General features: G+C 39.6%; 1 long non-coding RNA gene across 1 annotated transcript in view; it reads right to left on the bottom strand.

Moving 5' to 3' along the window:
- Window positions 1-11,329: 11,329 nt before the first annotated feature.
- The window catches only part of LOC118496723, a 47,513-nt gene continuing 37,194 nt past the window's right edge, over window positions 11,330-21,648 (bottom strand). The window contains exons 2-3 of the long non-coding RNA XR_004899280.1: window positions 16,751-16,864; window positions 11,330-11,483 (exon numbers count right to left, since the gene is read on the bottom strand). This is a non-coding gene — a long non-coding RNA (uncharacterized LOC118496723). The remainder of the gene's footprint in view (window positions 11,484-16,750; window positions 16,865-21,648) is intronic.

Raw genomic sequence — 21,648 nt, 5'->3', positions numbered from 1 at the left:
TCAGATTATATTTGCATTTTGGAAAATATTAGGCATTCATTTTGTTGAGTTGCTTAAAATTAGATACTTTAGAAGTTAATGTGCACAGGCATTAATAATAGAGAATATCACCATTTATAATGACTTAGGAACTTTTCTCTTAAATTGTAAAAATGGCACAGTGATATTATTAATATTTTTATCCTTTTGAAGATGACAAGGTTAATTGCTTTTCAGAGTGGTGAGACTAACTAGTTTTTACAGTTTCTACCTAAAGGAAAAGCCTCAGACTAGATTAACTAGGATTTTATGTTTCTAAAGAATTTCTCTGACATACTGTGGGGAAGTATTTGGGGAAAATAGGATTTGGTGAGAAATTAGAGCATGCAAAGTTCTTTATCTAGAGGAAAAGAATACAGAGAATTAGCTTGGAGCCCTTGTTTTGCCCTCCAAATATTTTGTCACTTTCTATAGCATTTATTAAATAATGACCCATCTAGGCACTTTGTAATGATCTTTTTTTTTATCCTCACCTGAGGATATGTTTATTGATTTTAGAAAGTGAGGAAGGTTGGGGATGGGAGGAGGAGAGAGAGAGAGACATTGATATGAGAGAAAAACACCCATTGGTTGCCTCCTGTAGGTGCCCTGACCAGGGACTGAACCTGCAGGCTAGGTAGGTGCCCTGACAGGGATAGAACCTACAACTTTTTGGTGTATGGGATGATGCTCCAACCAACTGAGCCACCTGGCCAGAGTTGTAATGAACATTTAAAGTTTGGTCTCTTAATAATTATTTTACCAAATTTAATGGCATGAGCACTGTGGATAACTATTTTTAGCATTCACAATACTATATTCACTGTGTTCCTGAACTGTTACCGATGTTTTTGGACAGTGTTTTGCTAGCTAACATCTTGACTGATTAAAAATCTTTTATTAACAAATACAAGCCCTGGCTGGTGTAGCTCAGTGGATTGAGCACGGGCTGAGAACCAAAGTGTCACAGGTTCAATTCCCAGTCAGGCCACATACCTGGGTTGCAGACCACGGCTCCCAGCAACTGCACATTGATGTTTCTCTCTCTATCTCCCTCCCTTCCCTCTCTAAAAATAAATAAATAAAATCTTAAAAAAAAAAACAAATACAGAACATAGAATTACATAAGTGTTCTGTGCAATTATCAATTGGGGTTATTGTGCATAATTATTTTTCTGAGACTACTTTAATAAAACAAGTTGAAAAGTTTCTATTGTTGTGTTTGCTCTCACCTTTCCCAAGAAATAATCAGGATAATGGATAAAGGAAGGATGCTGAGCTCACCAAGCTGCAGCGTGGCTAGCAGCTAGATCTGTTGTGGGCCAGCTGGTGCTCTGGGGGCTTATAAAGACCCTTACTAAGTCTTCTGGGAGCTGTAAGTTCAACTTGGGGGAAATCTGTTGTCAAGGCAAACTGTAAAATAAAATATTTAAGCAATTGGAAGTAAAGCCAATTCTGTGATCTTTCAGGGCAAGATCATTCATCTGATGAACCACTTAAAAATGGAAAGAAGACTACGCGAAATAGAGGAGTGATCACTATGTGCCAGGCTCCAGCAGGTACTTCTCTCACTCATTCCCCACAACACTCTAAGTGTTATTATTCTGAATGATTATGAAAAAAAAAGTACACAGAGTATAGATAACTTTCCCAGGGCCACACAGCTTATACATGGCTAACCGACCCCACCACTAATGTTTGGCCATTCCCCATGAAGGCAGCATGGTGGAGTCCTGATAAGGAGTCCTTATAAGTAGTTTGGCAGCAGAGAAGATTGTGGTCTTCAACCTGTCTTTAAATCTGCATGAGAAACACTTTCCTGAGGGCCAGTTTGAGGCAAAAGGAGAAATGGCTGGCCACCCCCACCACATTTATCTGTGCTCAGAGCATGGACACAGACTCAGGTGACAGATGTGTGTGTTTTCATCAAAGGTAACACACTGGCAAAGTGCTCTCACTCTGCTTTGGAGAACTTGTGCCACGTGTCAATATTCATGTTCTTTTATTGCATTCTTACAGGAATTTCTCCTAAAGCAGTCATCAGAGCACTTACATTCCAAACACATTCAAAATCTTCCCTACTGCAAGTACCACCTAAAAAGAAAAACAGTTATCCTTTACTAGTGCTCTTGAGAAAACACCCAACTTTTGCTCAATGACAGTAAATTACAAAATAACAAACGTAATAAAGGATCATTCTACCCTAAGATCAGCCATTCAATAAACATTTTATAGAGCAATTACTGTGTATCCAGCACTATGAGTTTCAAACAGTCACCCAAACTGTGGCTATATCAAAGGAAAGAAATACAAAAGCATGTTGTTAATTAACAAGCTCTGGAAAATCCTGGTCATTGGAAGTGAGATAAAAGCATTCACTGTTCTGTGATTTAACTCAAAAACTTAGATCTCTATTTGTATTATGGTTAAGACCACAAGTATTAGAACTCACTAATTCATTTATTTAATAAATATTTATAGCCTTGGCCAGTGTGGCTTAATTAGTTGGAGCATCACCCTATAAACCAAAAGGTTGTGGATGCAATTCCTAGTCAGGGGGCATGCCTGGGTTGGGGGGTTCAGTGCCCCCAGTTGGGGTGCATACAGAATGCAGCTGATCGATGTTTCTCTCCATCTTTCTCTCTTCCCCCTTCCTCTCTCTATAAAAGCAATGAAAAAAAATTACTTCGGGTAAACATAAAAATAAAATAAAAACCCTTTTATAGATAGTGTATTGCTTAACAGCCACTGTGTTAAACATCGGAGGACCTTGTTTACCAAAACCAGGAACAGTTCCTACCTTCACTGAATATTACGTCACATTCTAACTGGGAAGACAGATTAATCAAATGACCATATTTTCAAAATATCAACTTGTACCTGTGGCAAGTGCTGTAAAGAAGAATTATATGAAGCTTTTATTTCGTATAAGAAGATTTGATGTAATCGAGGAAGTTAGATAAAGTTGCTGAAGAAGGGATATTTGAGCTAAGACTTAAGAGGTGGACAGAAAGCGATGTGGCAGAGGGAGGGAAGAAGGAACACGGCCGCGCAGGCAGATGCACAAACCTTTGGGAGGGTGGAACAGTAGAGAGTGTCAGGAACTAACAGAGAGTCAGTGTAGCTTGAGTGGAGACAGTGGATATTTGTGAGGACAGCATGGTTGAAGATGAGCCTAGAGAAGTAGAGTCTGGTCTTTGTTCTGAGCACAGTGGCAAGGCATTGATGAGTTTTTAGCAGGAAGAGTGGGGTATAGGTTACTGGGCAGAGTAGATACAAGTTGATCAGTTGGAAAACTATTGAAATTTCCAGGTGGAGGTGATAATGACTCAAAGTTGCACAGTGGTATGGAAGAGATGAAGAGAATATATTCCAAATGTATTCAAGAGGTAAATATCCAGAAGACTTGGCTACTGGGAATGAGAGACAGGGTATTAAGGACAACTTGGGCCCTGGCTGGTGTGGCTCTGTCAATTGAGCATGGGCCTGTGAAACTAAAAGGTTCTTGGTTCAATTCCTGGTCTGGGCACATGCCTGGGTTTCAGCCAGGAGCCCAGCTAGGGGCATGTGAGAGGCAGCCCATCAATGTTTCTCTCCCTCTCTTTCTCCCTCCCTTCCCCTCTCTCTAAAAGTAAATAAATAAAATCTTTGAAAACAAAAAAAGGACAACTTGGGGACTTGGGCAATGGAAGAGGTAATGGGGACTTTCACTAAAATTAGGAAACTTGGAAAATTAGGACCAAATTTGGGATTTGAGGGCAGTAGAGGCAGCATGAAAATATGATGTTTTAGAATATGGAGTTTTGAGAGGCCTTAGAGAAAACAAAGAGGAAACATCAAGTAGCAGGTATATGGGTCTAAGAGCCCAGAAGTGAAGTTTGGGCTGGAGATTCACTTTTGTGAGTAGTGTGCACAAAGGTGGTAATTGAACTCCTGGGTCTGGACCTAATCACTTAGGGAGAAGATGCAGAGGGCAAAGGGTGTTCCAGAAAAGCCTAGAACCAAGTCTTGAGGAATTCGAACACTCAACGCTGATTCAGAGGGGACGATGAGTCTTAAAGAGATAGAGGAAGGAAAGTCTGCTCAGGAGGGAGCGAGGAGAGGCAAGATCAGTGTGTCATAGTGTCTAAAGAAAAGATTAAGAAGGAAGGTGGGGTCCCAGCACTGAATATGCTGACAGGTCAAGAAAAATAAAGCCTGAAAAACATATGTGGGAATGAAAATAAATTATCTTGGATTGAATGATGTTGAGGCATTGAGGACACTAGTGAAAACTGTGGTGGAGTCAATGGTGAGGTTCGAGGGGCTGAGGAGTGAGTGGGAGGGGTAGAAATGAAGGCAGCACATAAGGCTACTTATTCAGGAAGGTTGGCTGAGAAGCTCAGGAGGGAGATAGGGTGAGAACTGGAGGCAGACCAGACATCTTCGAAGTTGTTTTATGTGTTTGTTTATTTTTTAAATGAGAAGCCCTTGAGAGTGTTCCAGAGCCAGTAGAGTAATCCTGGTGAAGCAGATTGAATTCACAGGGGACAAGGGATCATTGAAGTCACAGTATCTGAGAAGGCTCAACAAGATGGGATTAGCCTCAGGTGGGAGGAGAGACAGCTTCTGTAAACAGGCTCAGTGTGGGGAAGACTAAGACATTCCAATGTGTGGCTTCTGTTTTTTCTGTAGAGTGGGCAGCCAGATCATCTGATGGGAAGGTTCAGGGACAGTTGGGGAACCTAAATGGGAGGAGTTAAGGAAGTGGAGATTTGAAACTGTGTGCACAGAAAGTGGAGAAGCAAATGAGCCCAAGAGTGTCGTGGGCTGTTGGGCAGTGCCGTAGGCCTCCTTGAACTTGGTGATTATGAATTTACGGAGGAACCAGCCTACTCTGTTATGATGTCTCTGCAGGCACAGAAAAAGCAGGTACCAAGGAGAAAAAGGGAATGTGAAGTATTTGCAAGACATAAAAAAACAATGTCTACAAAATTTAAGTGGAAAGAAGAGGGAAGTGAAGAAAGAAGGGAACAAGTGGGGGAATGAATCATTGAAGACCCCCATGAGGTCCAGGAACTCACTTGTTGAGAGCTGACTGATAAAAAGAGGTACACCAGGTGTGATGGGTATGGTCCCAAAAGTCACAGAAGCTTGTTACCTCATGGCTAGAGAACTGCCCTTTTTTCTTGGGACATGACGCTGGACCCAGAAGACAGGCTCCACAGGCTGCACCAGCCAGTCGGATGGCCCCACAGTGCAGGCTGACCTTCTGCCTTGATGGCGATGGCCTCCACTTTCTGCCATCTACGACCACATGTATGGGCCAAGCTATTTCACTCCCACCGCAAACCTGTTTGCTTGTCTGAAAATTGGGGTTGGCCATGAGGTCAGTCTGAAGTTGTGAGAATTGAATAAAACTGTGGTTGTAAAGTAGCACAGTACCTGACTCCTGATTGGGAATCCATAACAAGTGTCAGAAGCTACTGTTGTTGTTGTTTTTTACACACATTTTTCTAGGCAGACCACAAGTTTTGTTGTTGTTATTTTTTTTTTAATTTCAGGAGTTAAGGCAAAAAGACATTTTGAATTTTATAGAAATGGTGTGATGTGTAACAATATTATTATGTTGACTTCATCTTTTTGCCTTTGACTCTATACCTGAGAGTTGGGGGCCTGCAGGTCAGCTGGGGGAGGTGCCAGAATGAAGGTCAAGCTGATCCTTAAATAGGGTGTCTTAGGTGATTGCTACCCTTGGGTGGCTCTCTTTTTCAGACTAGTACTAATTTTGATTCTTTCCATAAACCATAAAATGCAAGTTTCAGGTGCTGAGTGACTTGAGCCACTCAAAGAACTCATTGCCTCAAAAGAAATACAAGTAAAAAGTTCACACTTTTAGGTTTATTTGCTTATCTGCAACCCGCAGATAAGGGCCAGTAGCTCAGTTGGTTGGAATGTCATTCCCATTACTCCAGAGCCAGGGTCCTATTTATCTTTGAATATACACACTCCCGGCAGGTGTTCAGTAATCACAGCACAGAGTAGACTCTAATTAGTAAGATTTTAGTTCTGGATTGGATTAGAGCAGAGTTTCTTCTCACCTCAGCACTATTGACATTTTGGGCCAGATAATTCTCTTTGTTGGGGGCTGTCATGTACATTGCAGGATATTTGGCAGCATTCCTGGCTTCTACCCAAGAGGTGCCAGTAGCTCACCTCCTCTCCACCCCTGGATTTGTGACAACCAAGAATGGCTCTGGACATTTCCAAATGTCTCTGTGGGAAGGAGGACAAAATTGCCTCTGGGTTGAAAACCACTGGGTTAGAGGAAATCTTTAATGTGATCTACAGTGTGAATTTTTTAAATGTGTGTATTATTTGCAGAGGAAAAGGTCTGTACTATAACCCAAAATATAGTGCAAGGTTTATTTCTGAGGAGTGAGATTCTAAGTATAATTTTTTTTCTGTATCCTCCTGACTTTTCTGAAATTTCTTGTGTTTTTCTACTATACATGTATTTCTCATATAATTTAAAAGAGAAAGAATGAAGTTTAGTATATGAATATGATTCTTTTAAAAGTAATTTTTTCTTGATATCTGAACATTTCTAATGATCATATTAAAATATATGACATTGTTATTGTCATTATTATTTTTGTTTAACTATCTAATTTATTAGGTAATTTTCATTTTTGAGTGTTCCAGTCAGCAGTGACATAATCTCCTTTTAACTCCAGTTCTATCTGTTGACCCAAATCTACCGGTCACCCAAGCACCGGATTCCAGTCTCAGAAATACTCGACCCTTTTCCCTTAAAGGCAGAAGCTTATCCAGCATCAAGTGACTCTGGGCCAACCACACTTGTCAGATCCCACTTTTTAGAGTCCTGGAGTCCAGAACACAGGAATGGAGAGGGACTGTGTATGTATGGAATGTATTGATAAACTTGCAGGCTAACTTAAATCAGTTAAGTAAGAGATTCTGCAACACTTCAAATCCAAAAAAGATCTAAAAGAAAGGATCTAGGACTCCTTCTTCTTACCCCTTAGTTCAAACAGGTTTAAACAAGGGGGAAACCAAAAAGGCGAAGGCTTTCTTTTAGCACAAATATTCAGAAAGGAGGGAAAAGTCACTAGACAATATGTGTGAAGATAAAATGTGGTTGGAGTAGAGTATTTTTAAAAGCAAGAAAATGTTTTTCTTTTTCCTTCAGTGTTTTCATCATAGGTGATCTTAGATCTCCTACTATATTAGCCAACCCAGGCTACCCTAACAAAATTCTACAGACTCAATGGCTTAAACAACAGAAATGAATTTCTCACAATTCTGGAGGCTAGAAGTCCCATCAAAGTTCCAGCAAGGAAAATTTCATTCTCAGGTCTCTTGTCGTGTAGGTGGCTGCTATCTTGCTGTGTGCTCACAGGAACTTGTGTGTGGGCGGTGGGGGGGGGGGGGGGGAGGAGAGAGAAAGAAAGGGAATGAGAATGCTCTAAAGAGAGGACTCAAACGTTCTCTGGTGTCTCTTATTTAGTATAAGGGCACTAATTACATCATGAGGGTCCCACCATAACACTAACCTCACCTAACCCTAATTACCTCCCAAAGTCCCCATCTCAAAGTATTATCATATTGAGGGTTAGGACCTCAACATATGAATTTGTATATGAATATTTGTAAATACAAATATTTAGGTATTATACCTACTTAATGATAGTATGCAAAAAGTGGTGGTGGAATTGCTCATTATTTATGAAGCAATAACTATTTGACCAAAAACTCTCTTTTGAATACTTTTTGCTTGTAGGCATTTTTGTTGTGTTTGATTTTTTTTGTTAGATGCCTGTTCAACACTGATGTACCACAGTTACCATCTTTTATGTACTGATTTGCCGACACCCTTTTTGTGTTGCTGTCTCTTAGTAGATCACCACTTCAGCAGTCAAAAGCTGATACTAGCAATGATTTCTAGTATTCACTAGGATTATTTTTAGTATCTCTGTTAAAAATATATTAAATAGCTTATTTTGTCTGCATTGGTGTAGGGTAAATCTCAATGTGACATAAATATTTAATACAGCAAGATTTCATTACAGTGAACAATATTTGCTAGCTCCTTGATTCCATTATAATGAGATTACAAAAGTGTGCTGAAGAATTTATATAGCATTGGTATCATATATAGCTTTATACTATACCATATACCCATTGTACACTTTATATGCAGAGTGGGGCAAAAATAAGTTTATAGTTGCAAGTATGCAAAACACAGAGTTTATCCTTGTATTATTATTTATTGATTACTGTATTATTTTCCATACAAACAACTGTAAACCTATTTTGGCCCCACCCTGTACATTCACTTAATAAGGCAAAAGTAGCATAGATCAAAACAGAAATCAGCAAAATACTGCTTTGTAAGGGGAGAGAAAGCAAGCATGATTATAGCACGAAGGTGAAATAATTCTGTATTCAGTATTGAGAAATGGGGGAAGGTGATGATAAAACAAAAATGGGATATTTAATGGCCATCATAAACAATCAACAAACAAGTGCTGGGAAGGTTGTAGAGAAAAGGGAACCCTAGTGCACTGTTGGTGGGAATGCAGACTGGTGCAGCCACTGTGGAAAACAGCATGGAATTTCCTCAGAAAACTAAAAATGGAACTACCTTTTGACCCAGCAATTCCACTGCTGGGATTATACCCTAAGAATCCTGAAACACCAATTCAAAAGAACATATGCACTCCAATGTTCATAGCAGTGCTATTTGCAATAGCTGAGTGCTAGAAACAGCCTAAGTGCCCATCAGTAAATGAGTGGATCAAAAAACTGTGGTACATTTACACAATGGAATACTACACAGCAGAAAGAAAGAAGGAGCTCCTTCCCTTTGAGACAGCATGGATGGAACTGGAGAGCATTATGCTAAATGAAATAAGCCAGATGATGAAGGACAAATAGCATATGATCTCAGCTATAAGTGGAAATCTAAGCAACAAAAGAAATAAGCAAGCAAAATAGAACTAGAGACATGCAAATAAAGAACAAACTTACAGTGACCAGAGGAGAAAGGGTTAATGGGGGAAAGAAGGGAAAAGGTCAGGTCAAGGAATGTGTGTAAAGGACCCATGGACTAAGACAACAGTGGTGGGGGAGGATTGAATGTGGGAAGTGTGGGGTAAGTAGGGCAGGGGAGAGTGATGGGGGGGAAATGGGGACAACTGTAATTGAACAACAATAAGAAATAAAATAAAAATAAATAGATAGAGTCATGCACCATGAAAATGATACATGTTTTGTTGAGTTCCACTCTGGAAAACCCTATTTTTCCTTGGTATACAGATGAGTTTCTTTCCCTGGAGAAGCCACCTGTAACTATGACACTCATTGAATTTTCTTTGCATAGAACTTTATTATTCACAGACAGCTGAGCAATAGAACTTCTTGCTCCATTCTGTATTCTCTTTTTCCCAAACCTAAGATGGTATTTGGAGCCATTCTTGGACAAAGCATAGAGTTGGCTTCTTCAGTTGTGGAGACAGTTCCCATCCTTTGTCCTGAACTGAACAGGGTCATAAACCCTTCCTCTTTATGCCCATAACAGCTAATATTAAGTCAGCTGCAAAGTGCAGTTTTTTAGGTGATCCTTTTCTACCGAAACTGATATATGTATGACAGTATGTATATACTTTTATATATTATGTATTTGTATATATTAAGTATAAGAATAGTGAAAATAGACAATGTAATCTATCTAGTAAGTGTTATGTTCATATCTTCTCTAACAGCAGCATTTTCTCCCTGGCAGTGGTAGTTGTGATGTTTGTAGAATCACTGATGCTGGGGAGCCCTGCTGCCAGGACAGTGCCCTAGGAACTAGGTCACACATCACTTTTAAGGAGTTTTACATTTGTCATGGTGTGGTTTACCAGCCTGGGGAGATTGAAGCCAACCACTTGGCCCAAGAGACAGATGCAGTAAATAGATCCAGTGTCCTTGTCTTTCTCCTCTCTAAGTCATTCAGCTAGAACATTACACAGATATTTCCAACTCCTTCCTTACCTACTTATCCAGACTTCTTCCAAAATATTATTTCTCTTGCCTGTGGATGCATGATTACTTTAGTCTCTTAGGCTTTTTCCAAGTTCTCCTATCAACTTCTTTTTTCCCAGGGCCAACCACTCTTTAGAAGCCTACTTGTACTTTCATGTCCTTGTTCTGTATAAAACTAGCACTTTTATACACTAAACTTCTGTGCTGTCCTCATCTGAGAGACTGGGAGACAGTTCGGGGAGGGGTGAGTATCACCCATGGATCTCTAGAGAACCATGCATTCCCTAACATTTATGATTAAGCCTCCCCTACATGATCTCAAATGTCATTATGCAGAGACAAGAATAAAGTTTTCTAAACCAGAATCCTTCAAGCCTGTCTTCACAGAGGCTACAGTTAGCTCTACAGTTCTAAGAGCTGGAGTTAACAGGTCCGTGTTCTACTAGTGATCTATTTACATATTGCATGCAAAATAGCAACTTATTATATATCAAACCAGTTTAACCTGGGATTTGTGGAAATCAATTTTCCCATCTTGCATTATACCTCCAAGGAAAGCACTCTGCACAGATTTCCATGTGGAATGTGGTAACTCTATCCTAATTAATTTATCCACCACATGAATGAGATGCTTCTGGTCTCTGTGAATCTCTCAAGAGACAAGGGATAATCCCTCCAGCAACTTGTAAATGGCTTAAAAGTTAGGGAAGCAAAGAAAAGTAGAATTTCCTGTATATCCTCCGCCTGTCTGGAATGAGGTGAAGGAAGGGATTTATTCTTTCAATAACACAAGAATGCTCTGTTCATCATTCCAGTGTGCTTCTTGGCAGCAGGTGGACTAGTTTGCAAAAGCTTCTCTGACATAAATTAAAATAACGCTTAAAGATCCTTCTGCTCTGATGGGGGTCGGGGGACATCACATAGAAACACTGCTGGGCTTGGAACCTGGCTCGAATGGGCTTTTCTCAGCGATCAAAGGGGTTTCTCCCAGACTGCAGAACCATGTTGCCTGTATGACCATCAGGGACCCTGTTACTGCTTTAACTTAACTCTACCTTAGCTTTTATCTTAATTTTGTTTCATTAGTTTGTTACTTGAAGAAATCGAGGTAAATTCTCACATTCGTATAGTACTAAAGAATATTGGGGTAGAAGGTGGTCACAGCTTTAGTGATTTACACTTTTATTGGATTTCCTCTAAATTCTGATTAACATTCAGAGAGAAAAAATGCTTGAATTGCAGCAGATTGAAATTACCCAGCTTAAAATATACAGAGCACTACTGTAATACTGAGTGTGTTTCACTGTGCTCTCATTATCTGAAAATTGGTCACCTTGTAAAGAACCAAATCGTTTCCTTTCTCCTGTCACTGCACTCAGAGCAGTCTCCAATAATGTAATGCTTCTTCGTCTTACCAGCAGGAACATGATTCACTGTGGGACATGCAAGGCAGTCCAGATGCTGGTTGAGAAAGTGTTGATAATTTTACTTTTTTGTAATGAAATTTAATATAGGGTGAGGAAAATGAATGCAAGAAGTTATCGGTTTAATCTTAGCTCAGACATCAATTTGTTGTGTAACCCTTGGCAAATCATTTAACCTCTCTGCTTTGGTCATTTCAATTTTTTGGATGTGCACATTAATAAATATTCAGGTAATATTAAATGTTGTTAATATTAGATATTCAGCCCCTTATATTTGTAATCATACTCTGTAGTCATTATCATGAGGCCTCACTAAACAGCCATTTATTTGTGTTAGTACTCACTATTCACTGTGGTTATTTCGATCCCAATATGGCAGACGAAGGACCAGCTGGGATAAGAACCTATGGGCATGTATTTTTAATCAGCTGCTGTCTTTGCCATAAGTCCATCAGTCTGACTACTGCGATTTGCCTACCACCTTTTCAGAAAGTTGATAAAGATTAACTCTTGCCTCTTGCCAAACTCATTGCAAATTGGGAGTACTAAAGAATACAAATAAAGCCCCTAGGGATAAGACACTAGCATTGAAAAGCATTGTGAAGGCTTACAAAATATTTTTAAGTATATTTTATTGATTATGCTATTACCGTTTTCCCAATTTTTTCTCTCCTTTATCCCTCCTGCACCTGTACCCCCCAACACTCCAGCATTCCCCGCTCCTTAGTTCATGTCCATGGGTTGTACATATAAGTTCTTTGACTTTGTTTACTATACCATTCTTAACCTCTCCCTTCCTATTTTATGCCTACCAATTATGTTTCTTCTTCCCTGTACCTTTTCCTCCCTATTCCTCCCCTCCCCCTCCACACTGAAAACCCTCCATGTGATGTCCATTTCACTGATTCTGTTCCTGTTCTCGTTGTTTGCTTAGGTTTGTTTTCATTTTTTTAGGTTCAGTTGTTGATAGTTGTGAATTTGTTGTCATTTTACTGTCATCATTTTTGATCTTCTTCTTTTTCTTAGCTAAGTCCCTTTAACATTTCATATAATAAGAGCTTGGTGATGATAAACTCCTTTCTCTTGACCTTATCTGAGAAGCCCTTTATCTGCCCTTCCATTCTAAATGAAAGCTTTGTTGGACAGAGTAGTCTTGGATGTAGGTCTTTTACTTCCATGATTTCAAATACTTCTTTCCAGCCCCTTCTTGCCTGCAAGTTTTCTTTTGAGAAATCAGCTAGTAGTCTTATGGGCACTCCTTTATAGGTAACTGTCTCCTTTCCTCTTGCTGCTTTTAAGATTCTCTCCTTATCTTTAATCTTGGGTAACTTAATGATGATGTACCTTGGTGTGTTCCTCCTTGTGTCCATTTTCCTTGGGATTCTCTGGGCTTCCTGGACTTCCTGGAAGTCTGTTTTCTTCACCAGATTGGGAAAGTTTTCTTTCATTATTCATTTTAATAAGTTTTCAACTTCTTGTTCTTCTTCTGACACCCCTATGATTCTGATGTTAGAGCACTTAAACTTGTCCCAGAGTTTCCTAAGCCTCTCCTCATTTTTTGAATTTTTGTTTCTTCGTTCTGTTTTGGTTGTATGTTTATTTCTTCCTTTTGTTCCAAATCATTGATTTGAGTCCTGATTTCCTTCTCTTCACTGTTGGTTCCCTGTATATTTTGCTTTATTTCACTTTGGGTAACTTTCATTTCTTCCTTATTTTGCAGCCAAGCTCAATCAGTTCTGTGAGCATCCTCATTACCAGTATTTTGAACTCTGCATCAGATAGGTTGTCTATCTCCTCGTCGCTTAGCTCTTTTTCTGGAGTTTCAATCTGTTCTTTCATGTGGGCCATATTTTCTTGTCTCAGCACATCTGTTATATTGTAGGGGGGGGAGGCCTTAGTTATTCTCCAGAGTGGGGCAACCCTCTTTACTATGTTGTGACACTATCTGTGGGGATGGGGTCAGAAGGGGAACAATGCCGCTCATTCTAGCCCCACTTTCCAACAGCTGCCTCATGTGAGACTGGGAGTTTCTCCCATGGTGGCAACCCCCACAGTAGTTTACAGCTACCTTTGAGTCTTTAGTTTCCCATTCAGCCAGCTCCCCCCTTGGCTCCCCACCATCCACTGCCTTGCTGCTCACCTTCTCCACCCAGCTACCAGTCTCCTGTCTCAGACCGTCCTACCGGTCCGGGTGAATGTTTCTTTAACTCCCTGATTGTTGGAGTTCCATACAGTTTGATTTTCTGGCACTTCTGGTTGTTTATTGTTTTTAGATTGATTGTTACCCTTTTTTTTTTTTTTTTTTGGTTGTGTGAGGAAGCAAAGCATTTTTACCTATGCCTCCATCTTGGCAGAAACTCACAAAATATTTTATTTAAAGAAAATAAACCCTAATTTAAGCAATTGTCAAAGGGTACACTGACCAAGATTTCCTTTAAATTATTTATATCAAGTATTTTCCTTTCTTCTAATCTAGCACACTAGTATTTGTTCTCTTGTTCTAGCTATACTTTTTAAATGAGGTCCTATTTTCTACATCCCTTTCTAAGACTAGAAAGAAGTCTGTTGCAGAAAGGTCAGTAGAAGGCAAAGCTTGTGAAAAAAAGTCAGTAACACATGATGAGTCTTCAAACTGGCAGAGTTTGTGCTTCTCTGCAGTTGATGTAATTTAAGTGATACTGGGTAACCAATGGTTGTTATCTTACCAGACATCAGATAGAGGAGAGGCAAAATATCCACCAACACTTTAAAGTAGGGAGAATTCCTGTAAGTTCTAATGAGCACTGTGAAACTACACATAGTAAAGGTGTGGAAGAGTAAAACAGAGTAGATGTTTTTAGAAATGGGAAAACTGGAATATATGCACACTCAGATGGGTTAATCAGATGTTGACAGCATGAAAAGATTGAGGTTCACCTTGAAGTTTTGATTTACTTTGAAAAGCCAGATGCAGCTTAGGTTTCACTGGGTGGGTGAGGGCTGTGGGGAGGGGCATGGGGACCAGTGGATTCCGGGTCTGACTTTAGTGACCCCTCTAAGGAGATGCAAAGCTACACTGTTCTCTTCTTAATCAAGGAGCAGTGCTCTAGAGTGTGTTTGTTTTTCACATTTACCTGGAAGATCAATGCTGCAGATACCCAGTGATGCTTAGCTAGTTATTTTAGTTCTAGAATGTTATTTTTACAGGATTTTGTTTTGTTGTGTTTTTACCAGTGTCAAACCAGAATTTTTGTTTTCTGATGACCTCCACAAAAGTGTAGCATTTCTGAGGCATTAGGAGGGATCCCATCAGTATGGTCCCCCTGAGAGAGAGAAGTGCTATTGATGGGTAATCATGAGTAAGCAGAGACAAGAAAAGAAGCTGCTTGGAGGGAAGGAATAGGAATTATTTTTAAACACCCCCTATGATTATTTGGCTAAATGCAGAGGCATACTGAAGTTTATTTTCAAGTATGTGACCTTTTCACAATCATAAACTGTATACTGGAATGTGCCAGTAAGTGCAGTAGTTTTAATTAGCCACCCTATCAGGTAAAACCAACAACCAAAAATAATATGAGGTGTTTTTTTTTTAATACCCAATGATTTAAGTAATTAGAAAAAAAGAATTGCATGCAACATTCTTCAGTTGAGTTTATCCTGGTTTGTTTTAATTTTAACTAGAGTAGGAGCAGAATAGGCAAATTGCACTATTTGGTTTCATTTCTTAGTTTAGCAGAAACCACTATGACCAGCACTAATTAATTAGCAAAAGTGCTATTTATGTAATGGCATCTTCCAGCCAGTGTGCCTTCCAGGGGAAAAGGTAGGTGGTTTGTGTTATTTTGTCTCTCTGGACTTTAGTGACTAGAATTTAGTAAGGCAGTATCCTGGAATATATTAGGAAATAACAATGCCAGATTCATTTTGTATTTTGTACCCTGAAAAGGCATTTATGTAAATGTAAATGCTGTATTTGTGATATAAAAATACTTGGAAATTGCAAGCTCCTCAGTCTTTGTGATATGATAGGAAAGGGAAAATTAGGAATCCCCTAACTGTGCTGTGATTAACTTTATATTAATAATGCAGGATATGCCCCATTTTAAGGAATTCCAATTAATGACCATCCAAATTTCAAAATAAATAAATTAGGGGATTTGCAAGAGCACTGTCTAATAAAAAATTAGCAGGAACTTATTGCCAAGTAATAATAATTATCAATTTTATATAAATAAGAAGTTGAGAGTTAATCTCTGAAAAATCTATGGTATTTAGCAACAAAAGTAGCACTCTATTAAGAAAATGTTGATTTATGAATAACTTTTTAGGGATATATCTGTTGTATAAAGTGGAAGTAAATTTATTTTTAAGCTCAGTATGGCTTTTTCCAATGTGGGGAATAAGATACAAATAAACCACCCAGGTAAGTTTTTAAAATGAGAATAGCGGACTTCTAAAAAGTTTAGTAGTTCTATATGTCCCCTGGCGTTGGGTAAGAATGGAAAGCACTTTGGGTTCAAAGCATACATCTGCCACTTTTAAACAGCAAACTTGGGCAAGTTTCTTGAATTGTCTGAGCCTCAATTCTACCTGATATATAAGGGATAATCATACCCTCTAGTGTGACTTACAGCCAGGTGAGATGGTGTGTAAAGGCACAGCTGAACACTCGGCAAACCGTTTACTGTTGTTATCATTTTATATGAAAATGGTTTTCAGTTAAAATTGCTTTAAATATTTCTTCCAAGCAATTGTAGTAGATTACACCCCACTCCCCATTTTTAAGTATTTCCCACAATGTCCTTCATAGTGGTTGGCAAAAAGTGGTACTTAATACTTGTAGCATATTGAATTATATAATCCCCATTAATTTACTTCCTCATTTCTTAGAAAGCTAAATTATTTCACAAGATGTCAGCCATTTATATTTACATTTTTCACTGGAATTTTCTCCATTCTATCAAAAGGAAAGAGGAGCTGACTCACTTTCTGTAGATTTTTACTGTCTTTTCCGTTTGAGGCTTCCAGACTGTAAAAAATAGAGCCTTCCTTTATCTTTCTGCACATCTTGAATTATTGCACTCAGATGCAAAGACCATTTTCCACTTTAATCATCTTTTCCAGTTTTTATTGTCATTCCCAAAGCTAATAAGAGCAATTGTTCCAGTGTGTTCTCTCCCACAGAAGTCAGTATCGCTAGCCATATAAATGATTTTTTTTAAACTCTCAGTATAGCCGCACCTTTGCTGGCAATCTGGGAAGGAGCAGGACCGGAATCCAGGGAGTGGTCTTACCTGCATCAGGCCTTGACCACCGCAGGCACGCCATCCTCAGGCCTTCACATCTGCAATCTCTCTGGATCTCCACAGTATCACAAGGTCTGGTTTTGTCAGAGAGGAACTGGAAGCCTAAGGGGATTCAGAAATTTAGTCAAGGTCACCAGGCCAGAAGTGAGGGTGGGAAGAGTCAAACCAAGCAAATGTTTCAGGAGTCACTGCTATGCACAGCTGCCTGGAGTTGTCAAACTCTGGGTTTGACTCCTGGGTCACTATAGTCCTGTAACCTCAAGCCAAATCACTTAATCTGCTTGTTTCTTAACTTTTACAAAACAGCCAAGAATTTTATACCTATCTTCCAGAGATGTTATTGGGATTAGATGTCATAATCTATTCAAGTACCACAGTACCAGACACACGGTGGATGATGAGGTTGTAATGGTAGGTTTTTAAAGATCTTTTGAGCAATGCTAAAGAGTTCCAACTATAACTTGTTGACAGTCAGGAATCACTGGAAGTTTATAACTTGTCCAGGAGGGGCATGATGAGATTTGTGTTTTTGAACAATGAGATTGAAAGCGTTCTGGAGGATTTATGGGTGGGAGCAAGACCAGAAACAAGAACTCATGGCTGGGAGCTTTTCTATGGTCCATTCAAGAGGGAATGCAAGTTTGGAGCAGGGCAAGGTAGAGGAAATTGGAGGGCAGACCCCTAAATACCATAGGGGGTGACTTGAAGGGATTGAGTTGCCAGTTTAATATGGAGGTAAGGAAGTAGTTACATGTGACTTTGAGGACTCTTGCAGCCAGGTGATATGGTGATATTATTCACCCAAAATAGGAAGTATTAAGTGAGAAATGGATTTTGTTGTGGAAATAAACAAGCTAGCTTGGGACATGCTAAATTTTAGATTTCCTACTAAAAATCTGAGAGAAAACATCTATCAGAAGTTGGTTCAGGGGTTCAGAAGCTACATCTGAGACATGGATTGACACTAGGGATTTATGGAGAGGGTGGCAGATGGACACCTGACAGTAAATGACCACCAGCTGGTCTTGATTCAGTAGTGAAATCACCATCCCACAATATGGCTCTTAGTAGGTGCTCAGTAAATCTTTGTGGAAGGAAGGGCAGGAGATGGGAAGGGATTGGCCAGAAAGAGAGTGCAGTGTCAGACTAGAAAATGCCAAGAGAGCAGCAAGAGGGGCTGGGAGTGAGAGTCAGCAAAGGTGGGTGAGAAGGACACTCACAGGCGGCCACGAGCACTGAGCTCCATGGTGTAGCCATGCTTCTCAAAGTACCTCCATTTGTCTATATTGAACAAGATTTACAGATACCCTCAAGACCAGCATTTTCCCCTTTGTTCACACTTCAGAAATAGTCTGAATACTGCTTTCTAGTCACTTTAGTGCAGGGAGTGCCATGAAAGGCAGCCTCTCCCCACTGGAGAGTGGCTCCTGTTACAGGTAACAAAAGAGAACTGCATGTGAGGCATTGTGCTTTCCAACATATTGTGCCTTCGAAAATAAGTGATGCATGATCCTAGCTCTTTGTCTCCTTTAGCCCATTTTCCCATTGTCCCTTTCTGAACTTGTTCACCAAGCATCATTCTACCCTGCAGATAAACCTGTTGGCAGCAGCTTCCTGAGCTATGTGGAAATACATTGAAAAAGATCCAACTGAAGTTTCATCATACTCTGGATTTCAGTAGGAGACTTGGGTTCAAGGTGTGTCTTTGCCACCAATGAGCTCCTCTCACTAGTCCTCAGCCCCACAGCAGGCTGGTTTCCACTGTGATCATGGCCTTGGCACTGACCTCCAGGTGAACACTAACCTCCTTATTGTAAAGTCTTTCAATATTTCCAGGGCTTCACTCACTTGACTGTGGAAATGTGCTTGGCCCTGTGAGACCATTCCCACATTCCTGAAAATTTCTGCTCTGGCTTCCTAGACATGTCCCTCTCTTGATTTTCTTCTCTCTGGCCTTGCCTTCTTTCCCAGGTCCTTTGCTCTTTTCTCCACCGATCTCTGAGCAACGTTACGTAGTCTTATAGCTAATGGCTTCCAGACTTTTACTTGCAGCTCATACCCCACTCATGACCTCTGTCTGCTTAATGAGCACATCCACTCCAGAGTGAAACTAGTCTATGACTAAGTTCATTATCTTATTTTCCAAGTTTAAATCAGAAAATGACTCCACTGTCTATCCAGTTAACCCAAGCCAGAAACCTAGGATCATCCTTGGCTCCTCTCTTTCATGAACTACCTATGTCTAATTAGAAACCACATCTATTGATTCTGCATCCAAAGTCTTCTCTCCATCTATGTTGCCACTACCCTAGTCTAGCCACCAAAGTTTCTCACCTTGACTTCAAGACCGCATCTTCTTATCTGGTCTTCCTGCTTCTCTGCTTCCTCCTCTACTTTATTCTCCCCTTTGCAGTTAAAGTAATTTTTAAATCCAAGCATAGCACTCAGTGCTCAAATCCCTTTTGTAACTTTTCCAATAACCTTAAAATAATAAGCTTTCAAGGATCTTCGTGGTCTGCTCCTTGCTCATGTTTTCAGCCCCATCTATCCCTACCACCCTCCCTCTCATTTTTTTTTCTCTCACCTCTTGCCTTTGTACACACTCCTTCTTTCCCCAGAACTGCTTCTTCTTCTTACTTCTATCCAGTACCTGGTTAAATCAGAATTAGCACTGTCACCTCAGCACCACTAGCTCCCTTCCCTCCCTCCTTCACCCCAGTAAAGTAGGAAGCACAGCATTTTAATCTCATGAACTCTATAATTCCTGTACCTCTCTTACCATAGCATTATTATACAAAGTCTGTCCAGAAAGTATTCAGCCACACACTATAAAAAATAGAGACATTTATTGAAGAAGATACAAGATACAAAAAACATTGTATGCAGGATGATGATACCTCGTTCCCCTTCAAAGTAGGCACCTTGGGACCTCACACAGTTCTCCCAGTCACCAGCAGCTCCCTGTTGTATTTTCTTGAATCTCATCGACGGTCTGAAATCTCTTCCCTTTCAAAGATGATTTTAGTTTTAGAGAAAGCCAGAAGTTGCAGGGCACCAAATCTGGACCATGGGGCTGCTGAGTAACCCTAGTAATTTGATGTTTAGCCAAAAAATTCTGCACAAAATGTGACACATGAGCAGGTGCATTATTGTGATGAAGTTGCCAGTCACCAGTTGCCCATAACTGCAGCCTCCTGAACCATGTGAATAGTTTCCATGGAGGAATGTTAAGCTTGATTCAAGATCTGATGCAGATTAATTCTTCTACTAGCTCAGTCACTTTGAATGTGACAGCCATACAGTACCATGCTCACTCAAATGGCATCTACCACCCCCACTGACTAGTACAGTGAAGTCATCATTGTTCATGCATGTGCATTCCAGTCCACTCTCCTTGGCTACCAGGTTACATTGATGTCCTACAAGCCATTCTCAGTATATTAACAATGACTGGGCTTTTTCCAGACATATCTGTACTCTCATTGTAATAGAGAGTACATTGTTTAACTCTCCATTTCTCTCTTAAAATGGCCCCTTCATTCCTATATCTACTGTCCTAATTTAGTGTGTAGCACACAGTAGGCATCCAAGAATGAGTGAATAAATGCCAGTCCCTAGGACTGCATAAGTGGACAAGATTTGCATCTTGCCTTCAAGGAAATCATCTTATGAAAAGGGAAAACTTATAAGTAAATATCATATTACAGCTACAATAATAGACACTATTAACCATCCAAATTAGCACAAAAAAGGTAAAGACTAACTTTGTCAGGGAGATTTGAATTGGTCTTTAAAACCTAAATGGAGACAACCTAAGACACTTCACCTTTGGACTCAGCTCTGGCACTAATTAGCCTTTTCATCTTGGGTAAATTACCTGTCTTCTCTGAATATAAGTTTCCTTCTCTACAGAAAAGTGAAAATAATAATAACTAACTTCACAAAACTGGAGGGAAGATTAAGTGGTGAGATTTAAATGACATACACAAAATGTGGCAACTAGTAAAGGCTCAGTATAGCAGCTGTTTTATAATTTAAATTAATTTAAATGTGTTTATTCAGTGCTTCTTGAGTGAATATACCTAAAATGAATGAGGAAAAAAAAGAATCTATTTCTTGAATGTGACTAAAATTATAGCTTCAGCCTGGGTCTACATGAGAAAACTTGCTGAATGGCCTAATATACAATTTACCATTTGCCTCCATTTAACTATAATAAACTATTAAGAACCAAAGGAACAGGTTTTATTCTAGAAAACTCCTTTTAACAACCCCAAGGAATTATTTGCACTTGTGCCTTCATGCATAGAGTAATTTACTAGCACTGGGTCCACCCTTATTCATCCATGATTTCAATGCTGCATAATCCTACATAATAAGTTGCTCTTCCCTAGACCTCAGCCTCCCCAGCCTTGTTTATTTAGGGTTACTTTAAAAGTGTAAAATCTGTGGCTGGCTGTGCCACAGTAGGAATGCATTTGAAGACATGCACTATGAAATATTATTCTGAACAAAAGTTATAAAGTAGTACTCAGGTATTGCATTTTCTTGGTGAAAGAGCTGTGTCCTATGTTGGTGATCTAAAATATCTGAGTACTCTTAATTCTAAGAGATAATATCATGACATTGTGAAATCTATCACCCACTTTCACATCACTTTAAGAATGCCAACAAGTTGATTGCAGTTAGATTGGGGTCCCTGGGGTAAGGTTAAATTATTAATTAACTTGCATAGCTTTAGGCAACTTGGCTGGAATCTTTGCAGTCGTCTCTCTTTAGCATTGCTGATCAGAATCTTTGCTCTCAAATCTTTTTCTAAACCTTAACTCTTTTGAGCATGGGCATGCCTTAGCATGTCATAGTAAAATTACCCATTTACTTGCTGA

Source organism: Phyllostomus discolor, chromosome 9 (genome assembly GCF_004126475.2).
Source record: "Phyllostomus discolor isolate MPI-MPIP mPhyDis1 chromosome 9, mPhyDis1.pri.v3, whole genome shotgun sequence".
NCBI classification, from domain to species: domain Eukaryota; kingdom Metazoa; phylum Chordata; class Mammalia; order Chiroptera; family Phyllostomidae; genus Phyllostomus; species Phyllostomus discolor.
The sequence above is the reverse complement of the archived record's forward strand: the minus strand, read 5'-3'. Positions and strand labels throughout refer to the sequence as shown.